Below are 17,391 nucleotides of genomic sequence, written 5' to 3' on the forward strand. Positions count from 1 at the left end.
AGGAGCCCGCACTCCGCTGCCCACACCCTCCTTGAAGAGATGCACCTCCGGCCCTGGCATAGGGCAGGTCACAACAGTGAGAGCGCGGTGCTGCCTTCTGGCTACTGGCTACTAGTTCCCCGCCTGGCCGGCCTGTCTGCTTGGGAGAGTCTAGGTGCGACCGGATCCCCAGGTATTGGCAAGGATGTGGCAAGGATTCAGGGCCAAGACCGCCGTCGGGGGCTACCCGTAAGTAGGTACTCACAGTTCGTCAAGTCAACTCCAGGGACTGGACCAGGGATCCACTGAGACATCGCAGCCTGTATGCTGTCTGGTCCCCTGTCCCACAGAACTCCTAATCCAACCTGGGGGACCATCTCCAATCGGTGTCCAGCAAGGCCTCTTCGATGCACCTTTCACCGCATCACCCCCGTGGCGCTGGCACCGCTCCGCACCATTCCTCACTCCCACACTCCACCGGTGGCTCCGTCGGCGCCAATGTCTCCAAGCGCTGCTGGCTCTTCACTCTCCTTCTGCCTGCAGCTCCTCATGGCAGCCTCCACTCAGCCCCAAACACGGCCGCCAACCATAGCTCCAGCCTCTACTCCACCGTTTTCAGCGAGCTCCGTGTGCCGTTGCCAAAGTCTCCCAACACTGCTGCCCAGGTCTAGGGGACTGTCGCTGCCTGCGTCCTCATGCAGGGGTCACCTGAGGGCCGCACGTCTGCTGCCCGGCCCAGGCACAGGGCCTCCCCCGAGACCGCCGCCCCACGGTCCCGGACCCCAGGAAGGCCTTCTCGACGCTCCTTGCAAGGCAGCACTGCCGCCGGCACAGGCGCCTCTCCACACCGCCGCCTCACCGCTGTGCACCACGAGGCTCCAACGGCTTCGATGTCAGCAGGCGCCGCAGCCTCTACGCCCTTCTTCCACCGACGGGCTCCTTGTGGCGGCCGTCGTGTTCGCAGCACCGGAATCGCCGCAGCCGGGTACAGCGGAAACCAGGAGTCGCCCTCGCACTGGCTTCCAACGTCCAGGGCCCACAGAGACCTCTCTGTAGCCTCCTCGGGGGTGTCAAAACTGCAGATTGATGCCTTATTTTGGCCACGGCTCCTTTTTTCCAGGGGGTAACCATTCCCGCCCTGAAGAAAGTCCAGCACCTTTTATGGAGCAGCAGCGGACTGAAACATGTTGGCAATAGGGTCTTAGGACCATAATATCCCTACTGACCCCTTTTCTCTGTTTTTATTATCCTCGCCAGATCCAAGAATAAAGGGAAACTGGGATCTGACAGTGGATTTTTAATCTTTATCCCCCTGGCCAAACACATCTCATTAAGTGCTCCCTGAAAGAGGGTCAAGCCCACCCTGACTTCTAGGCGTCAGGGTGTCCCGATGATGAAGCATGACACCACTAGGGTGTGTGAGGGAATATAAAACAAAAGGACATGCCTCCTTTCCCACTCTATAGTGGTGTTATACTCATAGCTTCACATAGGGTGTCCCACCTAATGTTAGCTCATAGTATATACAGAGCCAGTTTCCTACAACTTCTCCCTGCAGACGCTTGACCTCATACCAAGAGTCTGCTATTGCTAGCATCCTGTTGAGTTTGGTTCTTTCTATGCTCTCTCCCGTGTATTCCCCATTAAAAATGCAACCTTGCTTAGCGCAAAAACATGCAACTTCATCGGCATACCTATTGCCTGGTGTTATGCAGTCCTCTCCCTTCCCCTGGGCGGTACATTTGACCACAGCTATTTCTTTTGCAAAGCTTCCAACAAGTGTCTCACATATTCCTCATTTCTGATGGGAGATCCTGATGACGTTAAGAACCCCCTCTGTGACCATAGCTGTCCGAAGTCATGAACCACACCGAACCCATATTGGCTATTGATGTAGATGGTGACTCGGATTTGTTCCGAAACAAGGCAAGCACGTATTAATGCAATGATTTCAGCCACTTGCGTGGAGTGTACACACTGTGAACAAGCAGCTTCCAGCTTCCAGCTCTCAAATATCTCTCATTGTCCCTTATACATGAACCATCTACAAACAGGATCTCATCTGATTCAGGCAGAGGTTCATCAACAATGTCGGGTTTTGGGTTGGTGCAAAGTTCAGTCACATCAAGACAGTCATGGTCCTGACAATATTCATCTTCGATATTTGGAATGGGTATCAGTGTAGCAGGATTCAACACAGAACATCTTTTCAGAATAACATTCTCAGACGCAAGAAAAATCTGCTCATAAATTGTGAGCTGATTATTCATCAAATGCTGTGTTTTGGTTCTCGTTCTCCAGAGCTCAACTGAGTTTGGAACATAAACAGTAAGAGCATGACCCATCACAATGCTTTCACATCTCTCAATGCTGACACCTGTTGCAGCAACTGGTCTAAAACATTCGGGCAACGCTGAAGCTACAGGATCTAATGTAGCTGAAAAGTAGGCAACTGTCAACGGACACCCCCATGGGTCTGTGTGAGTACTGCTAGTGCACAATCCCCCCGCTCATGAAAAAAGAGGGAAATTGCTTTGTTGTAATCAGGTATTCCCAGAGCCGGAGCGCGACATAGGCTCTCTCTCAATTCTAAGACAGCAACCAAACATTCTTTATTCTATGATACCGGATCACTCACATCCTTGTGTGTCAAACTCTGTAGAAGTTTTGCTTTCAATAAAAAGTTGGGAATCCATTGACGACAATACCCAACCATTCCCAGAAACATTCTGACTTCCTTTTGAGTGGTAGGTGCATTCATTTTCAATTGTGTTGACCCTTCGCAGGTACTGCATGATCCTGTATTTTCCACTCAGCTTCTGCAATCCCATTATAGGCGAATAGCATGGACTTCCAATGATTTCCTTCTGAATGGCCTGCTCGATCATTGACTTAATCACAGGTATGATTCCTGCCACTGTTTCTGGTGTCAAGTTGTACTGAGGTGTTCTCGGAAACTCAGCATTCTGCTTGATCTGTATCCTAACTGGCTCAACTTCTTGTATCAATCCAATCTCTTCTCCCGTGAAGTTCCACACCACTGGAGAGACAGAGTCACTCAAGTCATATGGCAGGTCTTCCACCGTCAAAACGGGGAACATCACTATACAGAGATTCTGATTCGCCAGTTTAAATGCAATGTCATCATCATTAGTCTGCATCTCTACTCCTTTGGGCATGCAATAGATAGTACAATTTAACTTACACAAGAGATCACGGCCCAACAAACAGACTGGACTCTAATCACACACTACAAATTGGTGTTGGTCCTGAAATGTCCCTATTCTCACAGGAATCTTGTCTGTTAATGGATTTATCATTTGCTTGTTGGCAACGCCTATGACTTAACCCAATCGATATCTTGTGGTGAGATCTTAGACTGCAAACCATGTGATTACTTGCTCAAACTTTTTATTAACCAAAGGTGACGGACCATGTGTTATAGGGTCTCAATCTGGTTCAACAGTCGGCCAATCAACAACAATTTTACAAGCTGACTACAAATCACTAGGTACCAAAATGTCAAATAGAGTGTTCAAATCAATCCACAGCACTTTAGAAATCTTGACAAAATGATCAACTTGCTTGTACCATTCGACAGGCTTCTTCCTCAGCAGAGGAAAGTCATTTGTAAATGCTGCCAAAACACCCCTGCTCCAAGGCACATGCACATATCCACCGCTGGGTACCCCCTGCAATGGATAAGCCTCTACTCCTGCTGCCCCTCCTTCCGAAGACTATGTATCTCCTATCCCATTCTTTACATTATTTTTCTTCAACCATCTTTCCTCCTACTTATCAAGCATTCTCCATGCACGTATCCCTACAACCTGTTCTCGGATGTGAGTTCTCAAACCCATAACTCTCTTCTCCCCCAATTCCTGATCACTGTAATTCAGTCTATGACTTCCCTATAACATTTTTGTTTTGAATAAAATCCACGTTATACCTTTGTGCCAATTCTGTTAATTTCTCACGTGCTAGTCTCACCTTGCGAGTAACATCCTTCACCACAAACAACAGCTCATCTTTGCTCATAAAGCACAATTCTTTCCAATGACAGACTTCAACTGATTATTTCCTTTACTTCTGCCTTTAACCTCACTACCTCCAGCACCTTGGCCTCTAGCGTAGCCTTAATGGTTCCCTGACTTGACACTCTACTCTGTCCTTACCTTTCGCTGCTCTGATTTCTGTGGCTATTCCCTGTCACCGTATTCAATGAGACATACTGACTCTCCGAAACTCCTTGATCGGCTCCTGCTTCTAATATCCTTCCGTTGGTCCTCTAACTGGGCTTCCCACATCCTCAAGTCTGAGTGCGAATCTGCCAATGAAACTGATCGTACTGCACTAGTCCCAACACACACTCTGGAAGGGTCTGCAGTTGCAGGCAATGGGGTACTAGCTTCTACTGGCACCAAATATGGTCCCCTTCCATTTGTTGTAACATTTCCTCCTAAGTTGACTCTTTCTCCCGTTCCTGCCTGTGGCTGACTACCTCTTTCCCCTTGACTTGGATCATACACCGACAGTATAGGTTCAATAGTGACCGGCACCATAAGGGCTTCCGGTAACCGCATAGCAGTGTTAATTCCGCTCATCTCTGTGTTTCCTGCTGAACTCCCCACTCCTTCCATTTCAATTGAAATCTTTCCCACTACTCTTGCACTAGGGTTCGTCTGTGGTTCTCCTGTCTCTTCCCTGTCCATTGCATTTACCAACGCTCGCCTTCCCTCATCTGAATCTGGATTGTATGGTGAGGGGCGCTCTGCTAGTAATCTGTCTAACAAACTGTCATTGGTGTCGCTATCCTCCTCTTCCTTTCTATTCCGAGCATCTCCTGTTTCCCCCAATAATGGAAATAGCCTCTCCCCCTCAATGGTGTCAACCCTCCACCTCTTTAACTGTGTGGTCCATCGCCCTCTTCATCCTTCCCTAACTTCTTTCCCTGTTCTTCGCCTGTGCTGCTCTCTTCCATCAATCTAATGCCTCAAATTGTGTTGGTCTAGGTGGAAGTCTCAATGAAGCCATCACTCCCCTCAACTGGTACAGAACCTCTAATCTAAAAGAGCCATAGCGTGGAAAAGCCTAATCTCCCTCCTTTTCAGTAATCTTATGCCAATTTTTTAAGTCAAACTATAGTATGGAGTCCTACATTCATTGCCATGTTCTGCGCTGGTGTATCCTCGGGTGGTGCCTCTTCACTCACTCAAGTAACCACTCCCCTATCTCCTCTACAAAGGTCTCATAATACTTTAAAGCATTGCATGATTAGATCAACTCTTTCCTCACAAGATATTTTTGTTTCAACTTCCTTATGACAACCCACAAATCCCAGCTCGGCATTACACCAACCTGCATATCGCAGCGCGGCTCACTCCGACGTCACTCTTCCTCCTCACAGAGGTTCACCCTCCTTTACAACCTCTTTTTTACGCATTCACACTCTCAATCATAGAGACAAGTAACTGTCTTTCCACGAAACGACCGGACAGTCACATAAACCAAACAAGTAACTGTCTGTCCGAGAAACGACCGGACAGTCACATAAAAAAGTAATTGTCTGGCTCTCAACAAGTAACTGTCCACGAAATGAGTGGGCAGTCACATAAACCAAACAAGTAACTGTCTGCCCGCATAACGACCGGACAGTTACATAAATGAGATCGATAGAATTCAGTCACTCAAGAACATTCATACACCATGAACCACGACCTGCGTTGGCCTCTTGAGTCTATACAGTCCACCTTTGTGCACAAGGCTTTCTGGACGACTCTGACAGATCCACTCACACACAGATTCTCAGGTAGGTCGTTGATAGAGCTTCGCGACTTCCCACAATCACTGGTCAGACAATTACATCAAATCGATGTCTTCTACAGCACAAATCTATCCCAGGATATTAGGCTACTTGTCGAGCCTGACATAAAATCCAATCATCGTCATGGACCAAACTTGTTCGGCCCGAAACTACATTCATTCGACTCTCATCCCAACTCCGTAAGACATCACACAATCAAATCATCACCGTAATTTAACACACCACATCCCTATTCATACTGACTCCACCATTCACAGATGTGCCCGCTGCACCGTCACTGTCCGTCAGTCTCCGCCAATCTCTGTCATCCACCGCTCTCGATCCTTTGGGCTCTCATTCTTTTGGGCTCTATGGCCTCTAAGGTTTTCTGGATTCTCCCCTCACTTCAAGATGAAACCATCCGACAGTGCTACCAACTGATGGGGCCGGATTCCCTTTTCTGATTTGTCTCTGGAATCCCTAGTCAATGGACCATTGGTTCCTCCTTAAAAGTGTGGAGGGGAGAAATATCATACCAATTCAATTTTCTTTGTCGTATAAATAAACCATGGCTTTGAAGGATCATAGAATCCAGGTTCTACGTTTAGTTAATTTATTACAAAGCCAAGAATAACTGAACATACAGACACCTCAAGATGAGGGTGCAGAAATACATTGAAACTAATACAAAGCCAAATCAACATGCAAAATTTTGTCTATGTAGCAGACAAAGGATTACCAATTCAAAATAAGGATGCAGGATATTACTGCGCCAACATTGAGGTTTTTATTCATCGGTGGCTCATAAGTGGAAAGCATTAGCCTGTCCCTACACTACTTCTAACATGACATTCCTGCTGAGCATTTTTCCCAGGCAAGATCAAGAAAAGGTGTCAGCGCGTGATGACTTCCTAAATGGGTCAAGTAGCATAAGGCTACAGAGCTCATTCTAAGATGCTCCTTCTTTCTTCATCAGATCTCCTCTCCTAACTAAACACCCGGACGCTGTCCCTAATTCCAGCACCAAAATTTGAAGACACACCCCTAGTCACATCAGGTGATCACGCCATCCAGCTGAACACCTCCTCGTAGGTAACTTTCCACTCTGCTCGATCTTTCCAGGTGCTGGCTCGATGACCTTGATAACCAGGCCTTCTCCAGTGAGAAAGAACACTGTCCCACATTATCAGCACCTTTCGCTCAAATGTATCCTCTCCTGCCTAAGCCTAACTCCTAAAACAGAAGCGTTATTCTAACTAACAAACTGTGTTTCTCCACCTGCAACAGAAACGCGAGAACAGGTTGCTCCCGTCTTCGATATCTGCAAAGCCGCTACATGGGTTTCAGTCCATACTTTCACCAGCCACTACTAAGTTGAGTCTAAGGTCTACAGGGTGGCCTATTTGGCTTCCTGATACAAGTTCACTCCTCGGTCATACCTCTTTTGGGGAGATCCCTTTTGTACTGATTCAAAAGGTGATTAATCTGCAACTAGTATCCATCAGAATAATATGGTTCCTTCAATAATGCCCTCTCTTGTGTATATCAGGGTTCTCCAAAGTCGGTCCTGGAGGGCCCGATCTTTAGCATATCCCCATTTAGATAAATGTAGTTATCTTAAAACTCTGCCATGGATCCGGCCCTCCGGGACCGACTTTAGAGAACCCTATTCTACCTACCTGCAGATCCCTTGCAGCCTTTCGGAAATCAGTAAGATCCAAAATTAGATTTACTGACTGTCAATTCTAATTTCAATCTTGTCAGTCACATTTTTGGGTCTCAAAGAATGGGAAAAAGGAGATAAACAGGCATTGCCACGCATGGATGGTGATTATATGTGTTTACGTGTCCTCATGTTGGGTTGGGATTGAGCCTCAATGGAAGCCGATGATGACACCTACCGGCTATTGCAAGTCATTTGAAGATCCAGTCTGGTGCGGAGGAGGAATCTGGTGGTAGATAGAGTAACCAAAAGAAAGAACATTACCATAAATAAGTAACTTGTTACATTTAGGACGGCACTGATGACCGAGATGTTCTCATAAAGAGTTAGGTAGATTCGTCATTCTGCACAATGTACATGCATACTATATGGAGTTTTTTTTTTTTACAAATAAAGACAAAACGTGTCATCCCAGTGCTTATGAAATGGTGATAGGCCAGTGTAATAGCAAAACTCCATATTTCATGAAAGACCATTCCAGTCGGACCAATAGCAGTTTAATATGGCGACTGGTACAATCAGATAGCTGTGGGAGGCGGAGCTCCATGCCCTTCACAGTAGAGTACACAAGTTTTGTCTCAGCCGGCACTAAAATGCAGCAAGTGATGGAAAGGGGAAAAAAAGAATTGAAGAAAAGGAAAGAAAGAAATGAATATTCTGAGTGAAAAAGGGGGAAATGATAAGAGAGAGAGAGAGAGGGACAAAAAGGGGACACTTGAGAAAAAGGAGAAAAGAAGAAGGGAGAAGAAATTGACAGAGAGAAATTACCTCCTATAATACACAATAATTCTGTTTCCTTCTTTTCAGGTCCTATTTGTAAAGTGCACAATTTTATTCCAGTTAGTCAATGCGATGTTAAACCCATGAATAAATACTGCATAAAGAAATGAGGGAAACGTAAAATAGGGAAATTGATAAGGAGAGAGAGAGGGGGGAGAGAAACAAAGAGCAAGAAAAGGGGGAGGAAAAAGGAAGAGGAGGAAAGAAAGTGGGGTGGCCATGAGTAAGAAAAGAGAAATATATGACGTGAAAACGAAGGGAAAAACAATATCAGTGAAGAGATTGAGTGTGAATCTTAACTGTTTATTATAATATTAATTAGTGAAACTAATTTGGGGTCTGATTAAACATTAAAATGCAGAACGCTTAGCAGCCTCGTCTCATACTGAAAGCTCCAGTTAGCTGCCAAGCACAAAGTCATACTCCATTGCCGTAGAGAGAGGTACTGCTCCAATGTTTTCCTTTTTTATATTATTAATTTAACAAACACTAGGCAGGCCTTGCTCTAAAAATGCAATTATTCTATTGATCAGGACAAGTCAATTTCAATATCTTTTTTTTCCTTCAAATTTCAGGTCAAAGCCTCCAGAGTACATATCTAAATGGTGCTTGAAGACAGAAGCAGAACAGTACTGTACCTCAATGTGACATGACCATACAACCTCGAGTGGGCCTGCTCCCCCCCAAAGATTTAGGAAAATCCAAGCCTTGGTCCCATCTAAGTGACTGTCTGGAGCCTCAGCTAGGATCTCGCTATACAAATACAACATACTTACATACAATCATGCCAATGACACCAGAATTGCAGCGGTGTGGCTGTAAAAAGACAAATCTATCCAAGGGTCATCACAGTGCAGTCCTAAATCATCATCTTCATCATAAAATCTTTCTTCGGTTGTAAAAACAACCATAAAATAACATAATAACACAGCACATACAATCATACAAACATAGGATATGCACAGAAAATACAAATAGTTAAAGTTAATTACCACACAGTAATAAAAACAGATTAAACCCCCCCTTTGGCAACAATACATTAGTACTTGCGTAAAGTTCAGGCACTTCAACAATCGAATAATAAACTGCTTTCTGGGCACACTAAAATATTTACAAAATGTAAAGTGTCCTGCGGAGACCTATTGTTGCAGCCGTAGGACAACATGTCAGAATGAAACCAGCCACTGGGCGATGCCAAAAGATGGTGTATCAAATTAAACCTAAACCTAGCCAAAACAAATCTGTCCTAGTTGGGTACCTGGGCTAAGTAAGGCTCCAGGCCCTGAAGTGTTTTCAGAAGTATATGTCCCCTCATCATGGGTTTCATCATCTCTGCTTGTTCTCTAGTTAACGATACATGCTCTAACAAAGTCCTTTGCCCTTCTCAATTCTAAAAGAGACAGTGAGTGGGGATTCAAAAATATATCTGCTCGGCCAAGGTTAGCAAAGGCTGCCTTCGCATAAGCGATCCTGGGAATTCTAGTCACTTGGTCAAGGGACAGGCAGTCTTGAAAGGATCTATCTTTTCAGCTTAAGTTCCTTCCTGGTCCAGATCTTCATCCAACAAAGGTCTGAGGGCAACTATTGTCAGCTAAATATCTTATTTAAAGCTCCTCATGTCCTCATGGACAGAGAAAGCCCGGGTGTTTTTAGGGACCTGCACCAGTCTTCTTAAAAATTAGTGTTCGGCGGTCTGAATTTTGTCAGTCTTCACATACCCCCCATACCTCACTGCCATACAGGACATGCGAAACACATTTAGCCTGATAGATCTTGAGTTAAATACGTAGTGCCCAGGAACCCAATCTGAGTGCGAAGCTGGCCCCTGGCCCTGCAGACTTAACAAGCTTACGACTTCTCCCATCAATCAGGGGCTTCAAGTTTTTGTTCACATCAAATATCACCCCTAAATAAGGAAAGGCAGAGACTTTTGCCAGGGTGTAGTTAGCCACTCAAAATGTCTTGGAACTAGTGGACATTGGGCCAACTACCATGACTTGTAAAATTTTCTGCCAAATCCAAACTATCCATATAGGCAACAAACTTGTCCAATAGTAGCTGCAGCCCCACGGCGGTGCGGACCATGAAGACCGCATCATTGGCATATAATAATACCGGGAGCAGTCTCATTCCCACCCTCGGGCAAACTTCCTGGACAGAGAAAAGGGCTTGTTCAAGACCATTAATGTAGAGGGTGAACAGAAAAGGTGCAAGAATGCACCCCTGGCCAACACCCTTACTTGTGGAAAAAGGCTGGGTGCAATTTGCACCTTGAGAAAATTGCATCAATGCCGAAGTGCAGGTATGATAAAAAGCCCACAATATTCGGGTCCAGCCCCATTGCAAGAAGCAGACACCACAGCTTTGTACGCTTAACCCTATCAAAGGCAGACGTAAGGTCCATGAAGGCCAAATGGAGAGATTCCTACCGGGCGGCCATATACTTGTTGATAATTAAGTACAAATTTGAACATTGATAAGATGTCGACCTGCCAGCCTGAAGCCATATTGAATGTTTGAGAATAGGTCATTGGCATTGGCCCACTCCATCAACCTGCATAGGATTTTTCTCCCAAGAACCTTGACTACTGCATCGATCAATGAGATAGGGCGGAAACACTGTGGGTTGTTCTTGTCCCCCCCTTCTTAAATACCCGCACAATCATCGCGGTAGACCATGAGGGCAATACTCCCACCCGAGCAGCAGCATTCAAACCCAGAGTCAAAACTGGGCCCCAGATCTCAATATTATCAAGAAACAAATCCGGGGGGATCCCGCCAGGTCCAGGGGTCTTGTTACGCGATAGCACACAAGTGCCCTGGGAGTCTTCTTCCAATATGAAAATCACACTAATCCTAACTTAACCTCCTTCTGAACCAAAATTATAGTTCCCTTCAAACTGGTCAATCGATTGTTGCTCTGAGATATGGTGGGATTTTACCGACCAGTTCCCTCGGCAAAATAAGGCCTGTTTATCACCCTCCAGAAAAGAGAGCTATCTCTAAGCTCACAAGCCTGGCCTTGTTCCTCCCAAGCAGTTTTCCGCAGAATAGATTTAGGATTGGCTAAAACCATTTAGGCTCCTGTGAGCCAGCATTTGTCAAAGGAACCGACAATAATGTTAGAACTTTCTGAGAAATATCTGCAAATGCTGACATAACAGCCCTATGTGGGGCACTTGCGTCCAAACAGGTGAATAGCTCCTACTCGCAACTTGAAAAAAGGGACGCTTTAAATTGCAACGGTTCCACCTGGGACCCTTTAAGCCTCCTGCCTTGATCGGCGAAAGGGAGCCCCCTTTGCTCCTCGCCCCATGGCCTAATGGTAATTACTCCATCAATGACTAAGGACAGGGGGTAGTTAGAACTAAGCAGGAACAAAGGTCATAAAAATCTATAATAGACATACAACCCCTCCATTTAAATTCTGGAAAAATGATTGGGTTGGGGAGTTAAATTGCTTATCTAGTGCAAAAACACTAAGATATTGTTAAGCTCTAGACCCTCCTTAGTGTGAATCATATGAATCCCCTTATCCAACATACATTTGGGCTTAAATGTGGCTGGCGCTAATGTGCAATGACATAGATGACAATTGAAATCACCCACTATTATTATTATCTCCCTCCTGGTACCATGATCCGACAAGGAATCAGTAGCAGCGCATAAACAGTAGAGGGTAGAATAATAATAATAATACCAACATTTATAAAGCGCAAACAGCTACCTCAATCAATGGTGTCCCGGAACTCTAGCATTAGGCAGTAAGCCGACGAAAAGCTCAGAGCAGAAACCCTAAACCACTATTCTGCCCTAAAGAGCCAGGTCTTAACTGATTTCCTAAAGAGCGGCTCTGAATCAATGTGACGGAGGTTGCTTGGCAGGGAGTTCCACAATTTGGCAGCCCCGACAGTAAAGGGCCTGCCGCCTAGGCGAGCCTTCCTAAAGCGCGGGGTACAGAGCAGCTTTTGTGAAATGGACCTAAGTGAGCGAGTCTGCTTATAGCAGCATAACCTTTGTTTTAGGTAGCTGGGGCAGTTACCCTGCATAGCTCGAAATGCCAAAGTCAGAGCCTTGAATTCAATTCTTTTTGCCACCGGTACCCAATGGAGCTCTTGTATATGCGGAGAGACATGATAACGGAATGGAACACGTCTAATCAGTCTCGCAGCCGCATTTTGGACCATCTGCAGTCGTCTAATTAGGTACTTTGGCAAACCCAAATAGAGGCCATTTGCATATTCCAGCCTAGATGTCACCGTGGCGTGGACTATGATTTTGCAGCAATCCTCTGGTAGCAGGTGCAGAAATTTCCTCAAATTTCTCAATTTGCTGAAACAGGTAGCTGTCACCTGCCAGAATGAGAGATCGACCTCCCACTTCACGCCTAGATTTTTTATAGGAGCTGCCGGGACAGGGGGTGGTCCCATTTCCGACGGCCACCAGATATCTGGCGCTATAGGCGGCTCCTTAGAACCCCACCTAATACAAACTTTGTATTGTAAAAGTTAACCAATACTGTCAGGGTAAGGCCAGTAACAGATATCTACAGCCCCTGCAGCATGTGCACGTCCCATTCCAGATCCTTTACAGTCCCACACAATTCAGTCACAACTAATCAAAGCCTCACTAGCTCTCCTCACCACAGAGGGCGCTGCGGGGGAAACATAGGTCTTATATCCTTCTAGAAAGAAAGTATTTTCTCCTCCCATTGCTCCTGGAGGCAGATGATCTGACAAGACTTGACAAACTGCACCCACTTGGTGGATGACCCCGCGATACTCCAGGTTGTTCGAATAATTAGCCGGAATGGCCTCCAGGAGAGATATAGTCCTGGAGGGGCTCAGTAAGACTCAAGGTTACTTAAGGAGGTGAATCTATTCGATAAACTCAGGGCTGGGGACATAAACTGGGGTGTTGGAAAACGACACTGGGAATCCCGCCCTGCCACACCTGGTTCTTCCATAGGACGAGAGACTTTTTCAGGCTTATAGAAAAAACCCAGAGGGAATGCTTGGATGCTACTTGGTTTTGAAGAGCTAAGTGAGCTCAGGTTGGCCAGGACGCATGCAGGAATGGTAGGTTTGTTGAAATGTACCACCACACAATTCCCTGCCCATCTCTTATTATCCCGGCCCAGCCAGCTAGCCCTCCGGACCATGTTAATCGAAACAAAAATGTCCATGCCAATGTTGGAATGCAGGTTATGCCAGTGTACCACTTTACATTTTGAGAAGTCAAGGATTTGGTTGCAGGATGGACCCATGTGGGAACATTCCCCAAAACCATCACATATGGAGTCGCTTCCAGGGGCAGATTAATTACAACTCCTGCTTTGGAAGGAGCAGGATGGGCTGCAACATCAAGGCTGAACACGTCCCTAGATGCTGGTTGACCCTGAGGAACCAAAGGGACAACTGTTGAGTTCCTACTTGGCTTGACCTGGAAAAACTGAGGAGCATATCATCAATAGACGGCGATAATTATCACAAAGCGCGCTTAGCGCTTTTTTATTTATCGCCGTCTATCGCTGGAATTTATTGCCCGGTTAGCGCGTTATTAACAACGCGTATCACCGAGGCAATAAAAATTCCAGCGATAGTGGAGATATCGCCGTTCTCCATGGAACAACGCTGGTTTTCCAGCGATGTTCCATGGAAAACGGCGATATGGTTGATGATAGGGCCCTGTGGTCTAAGCCCCACAATCCACCTCCCATGTTAGGTATGCCTTAGCCAGGAATTTAACAGACGTTAAATTCCTGTGTTAAGGCATAGTTAACGCGATTTCAAATATCGCTACCCGTCGTTGCTGGTATCACGAAGCTGGGTTAACGATATTTTCCCATGGAGTTTTGTCAGGCACGCCTCCTTTGCATCTCATTAACGATGCGATGCGAGGCGTGCTGACAACTGGCGCTAAGGCAAGGAAACACGCGCTAGCGTGTCCTTGTTGAGAATGCGATAATATTATCACTGCTTTTCGCCCGAAAACGGATGCTAAAGCGGCGATAATGTTATCGCCAGCCCTTGATAATATGCCCCCTGAGTTATTGAAAGGCACACTGGTTCTACGTAATGGGGCTAAATCAAAAGGGTTGGTCATAGCAGGTAAAGTTTACTGACCTAAATGATGAACCAAAACATTATTCAAATGGTCCAGGATTAACAAGACTCGAGATTCAATCTGGGGTATGCTAGACAGAACAGGGTCTAGTTTAGCATTTAAGGCAACCTTCAACGCAGACAGCAAATCATCATTTGAGGGGTCTGACTGCGGGAGACAACATGACGATAGTTCAGTTTGAGCCCCCGCTTTAACTAAAATGCTCCTTTGATTAGGAGCTGCCACGCGTCTCCTCTACTTACACCTGGGGCTAACAATAGGAAGTAAGAGCGTAAATACCTGTCTTTGACCCTTAGAACACCCCTAACAGAAGGCAGAGGTATAACACCCGGTGGTCCACCGTGATCGCACTCCAACCCTTTATATTACTTGTGCCACCCAACTCCACCACCCTCCTGGGAGCAGTAGAACAGCCAGGGGCGTAACACAGGCCCCCGCATCCCCAGCGATGCGGGGAGGCCCCCGAGCTGCAGGGGGCCCCCTTGGCACAGTACTTATGCCTGAGTGCTCCGGAATAAATCCGTAGCGGGGCCCTCTCCGTCTATAGAGCGGGGGCCCCTCCGTCTATATTGCAGGGGGGGGGCCTTGGACTTTCGTTACGCCACTGAGAACAGCAGGGGAAACTAGAAGAGGTCGGAGGAAGGCTGTTCCTTGTTAGAGACAGCCTTCTTTCAACCAAACCAATCTTCTTAGAAACCACCCCAACACCTCGAGTCAAGAAGCCCTCAATGGTGGAAACTCGAGGAGCAGCATGCAGCGACAATGACTTAGTGGCAGGTGCTTTTCTCTTCCACATAATCTCCACCAATCAAAGAGCACAACGCTAGGGTGAGGGAGAAACCAATGCGCTAAATCGAGAAGCAGAGCAAGAACAAGCAGCCAATACAAATAGAAGAAGGCTCACCCCAACCCCACAGATAACACCATATAAACACAAATGATGTGCAGAACTTGCTAAAAGACCCCCACAGATGAACAGATTTGCCTCCAGGAAGGTTTTACTGCTGTTCCACAACCGGTCTCAAGAAAAAATACATGTCAATGTGCTGCCTGGGGGTCTAGTGACATCCAATCACAGCCAGGCCCGAAATGAGAACAGCAACCGGCAACCAGCCCTGGTTGCTCGACTGTTTCTGGGGGGGAGGGGGTGCTAGTAAAAAGCACTGCTGCCGCTTCTATTATTGGGGGCCGATATTGACGCACTGCTGGAAAACCGGCCCCCATGGCCAGAAAACTAGCCCCCAGCACTCCAACCCACCGGGGCAACACCTGGTGCCCGCTACGGCCAATCCGGCCCTGATCACAGCCAAAGTCAGTGGTGATTGCTCCGAAGTGTCATTGAAAACCAGCTGAAGACAGAGAAATGTACCTGCACTCACTGCACACACCCAGAGAAACAACTAAACAATCTAGACTGCAACCAGCAGAACAGGCCAAGGGGGGTGGCCCCACCTCGCCTCCTCCTGGCACTGACAGGCACGGGATGGGCCCGCGCATGCCCCGGGTGCGGCCCGTGCGCATCCCACGCTGCGGAATCTAGGTACGAGCGATAAAGCGACACAAAGGTGACAAAAGTATTCCCAGCTAGTCCTGGTGAACGGGGCTCCTCTTCACGCCCCCAATGCCTCTGGGACAGGCAGCCCTTCCTCACAGGCGCCTCTCTCGCCCCACAGTCCTGAATCACTTCATTGCACTAGATCTCAAGATTACAACCAGTCTATTCAATGTGCAATTTTAAAATATAAATATTTTTTTATGTTGCGTTTAAAAATGTTACAGGAAGAACAGATGTATGAAAAACATATGTAAAGAATCTCTGCAATCCTGCAACAAATGACACCCATCCAACAACAATTGGAAAAGAACAGACAAAAATGGAAACTTGGAAAAAATTACCTTTAATACGAAAAGGACTGATAGGAAAATAAATGTACACTTTTTTGAGTTAAATGTAGGGAATGGAAACTTGAAGTGTGCATTGTACACAAGGATAACCTTGTTTCAATGTAAATTTCCTAACATGTAGGTGGGTTTCGTTTGATTCATAGATATGGGTTTGATTTCGGAAGCCTTCTGATTAGTTTGAGGACAGCACAGGATCTCAGCGATTGATTCGCCATGGTATCAGGCCTCTGAACTTTTATGTCGCCGCGTGAATACGGCATTATACGTTGCTCAGTAGAGGTACTTCCTCCAAATATAGACAATTTCAATTGCTAATCAAATGTATCCTCCGGGCTTCAAGAACCAGAAGAGAAACATCAAGTAACTTGCTGAAGAACACACAGAACAGCAGAGGAAGCCAAGACTCAGGCGGAAGAAGCACATGACTCCAATCACCTTTTCTTGACTAAAGGACCAACGGGCTAGGGTGGGATGTGACATGTCGTTCTCAATGTTTGCATCGTATTTCTACAAAATAAATGCCAATGATTTGATCGAGTCCTTTCCTCCTCCTCTTTTACAGGAATAGTACTGATCTGACTTCAGGGTGCAAAAAGCTACCTATTGAATCCCTAAGATAACAATTCTGCACTTTTACTAGCTATAACGAATCAGAAAGCACACCTACAGCTTACCAGTTCGAGCATGTGTCCATGTTTTTCACATGACAGAGTCCAGCCTCCTTCTATTTCGCCTCCATATTATTTTCAGCAACCAATGGGGTTAGGATTTAGCCCAAAGTTTTAGAAACTGATTTCAGGGAAAGGTTGGCATGCGGGGTTATCTTGTACTACATTAATTCCCATCTAAAATCTATAATACTAAAATAATTAAAAAAAGAAAAAATCTCAACATGTGTACCATTTAATGAAAATCCATGGTATCTGTTTTTGGGAGACTGCTGACCCCTCAAGAAGACCCGTGTTTCTCAGGCAACATCAGGGTCACTGGTTTAGACCTGAGTTCAAAACGACAGCGGTTCCCTTGAGAGAGTAGTGTGTAATTACATTGAGATATAAACCAGATTCACTCACTC

General features: G+C 46.1%; 1 protein-coding gene across 1 annotated transcript in view; it reads left to right on the top strand.

Moving 5' to 3' along the window:
- LOC146789040 (collagen alpha-6(VI) chain-like) overlaps window positions 1–17,044 on the top strand; it is a 748,331-nt gene extending 731,287 nt beyond the window's left edge. Inside the window, exon 37 of the mRNA XM_085631021.1 lies at window positions 8,861–17,044. The gene's annotated coding sequence lies outside the window, so the exon portion shown is untranslated. The remainder of the gene's footprint in view (window positions 1–8,860) is intronic.
- The last annotated feature ends 347 nt before the right edge of the window (window positions 17,045–17,391 follow it).

Source organism: Triturus cristatus, chromosome 10 (assembly GCF_964204655.1).
Source record: "Triturus cristatus chromosome 10, aTriCri1.1, whole genome shotgun sequence".
Lineage (NCBI taxonomy): Eukaryota > Metazoa > Chordata > Amphibia > Caudata > Salamandridae > Triturus > Triturus cristatus.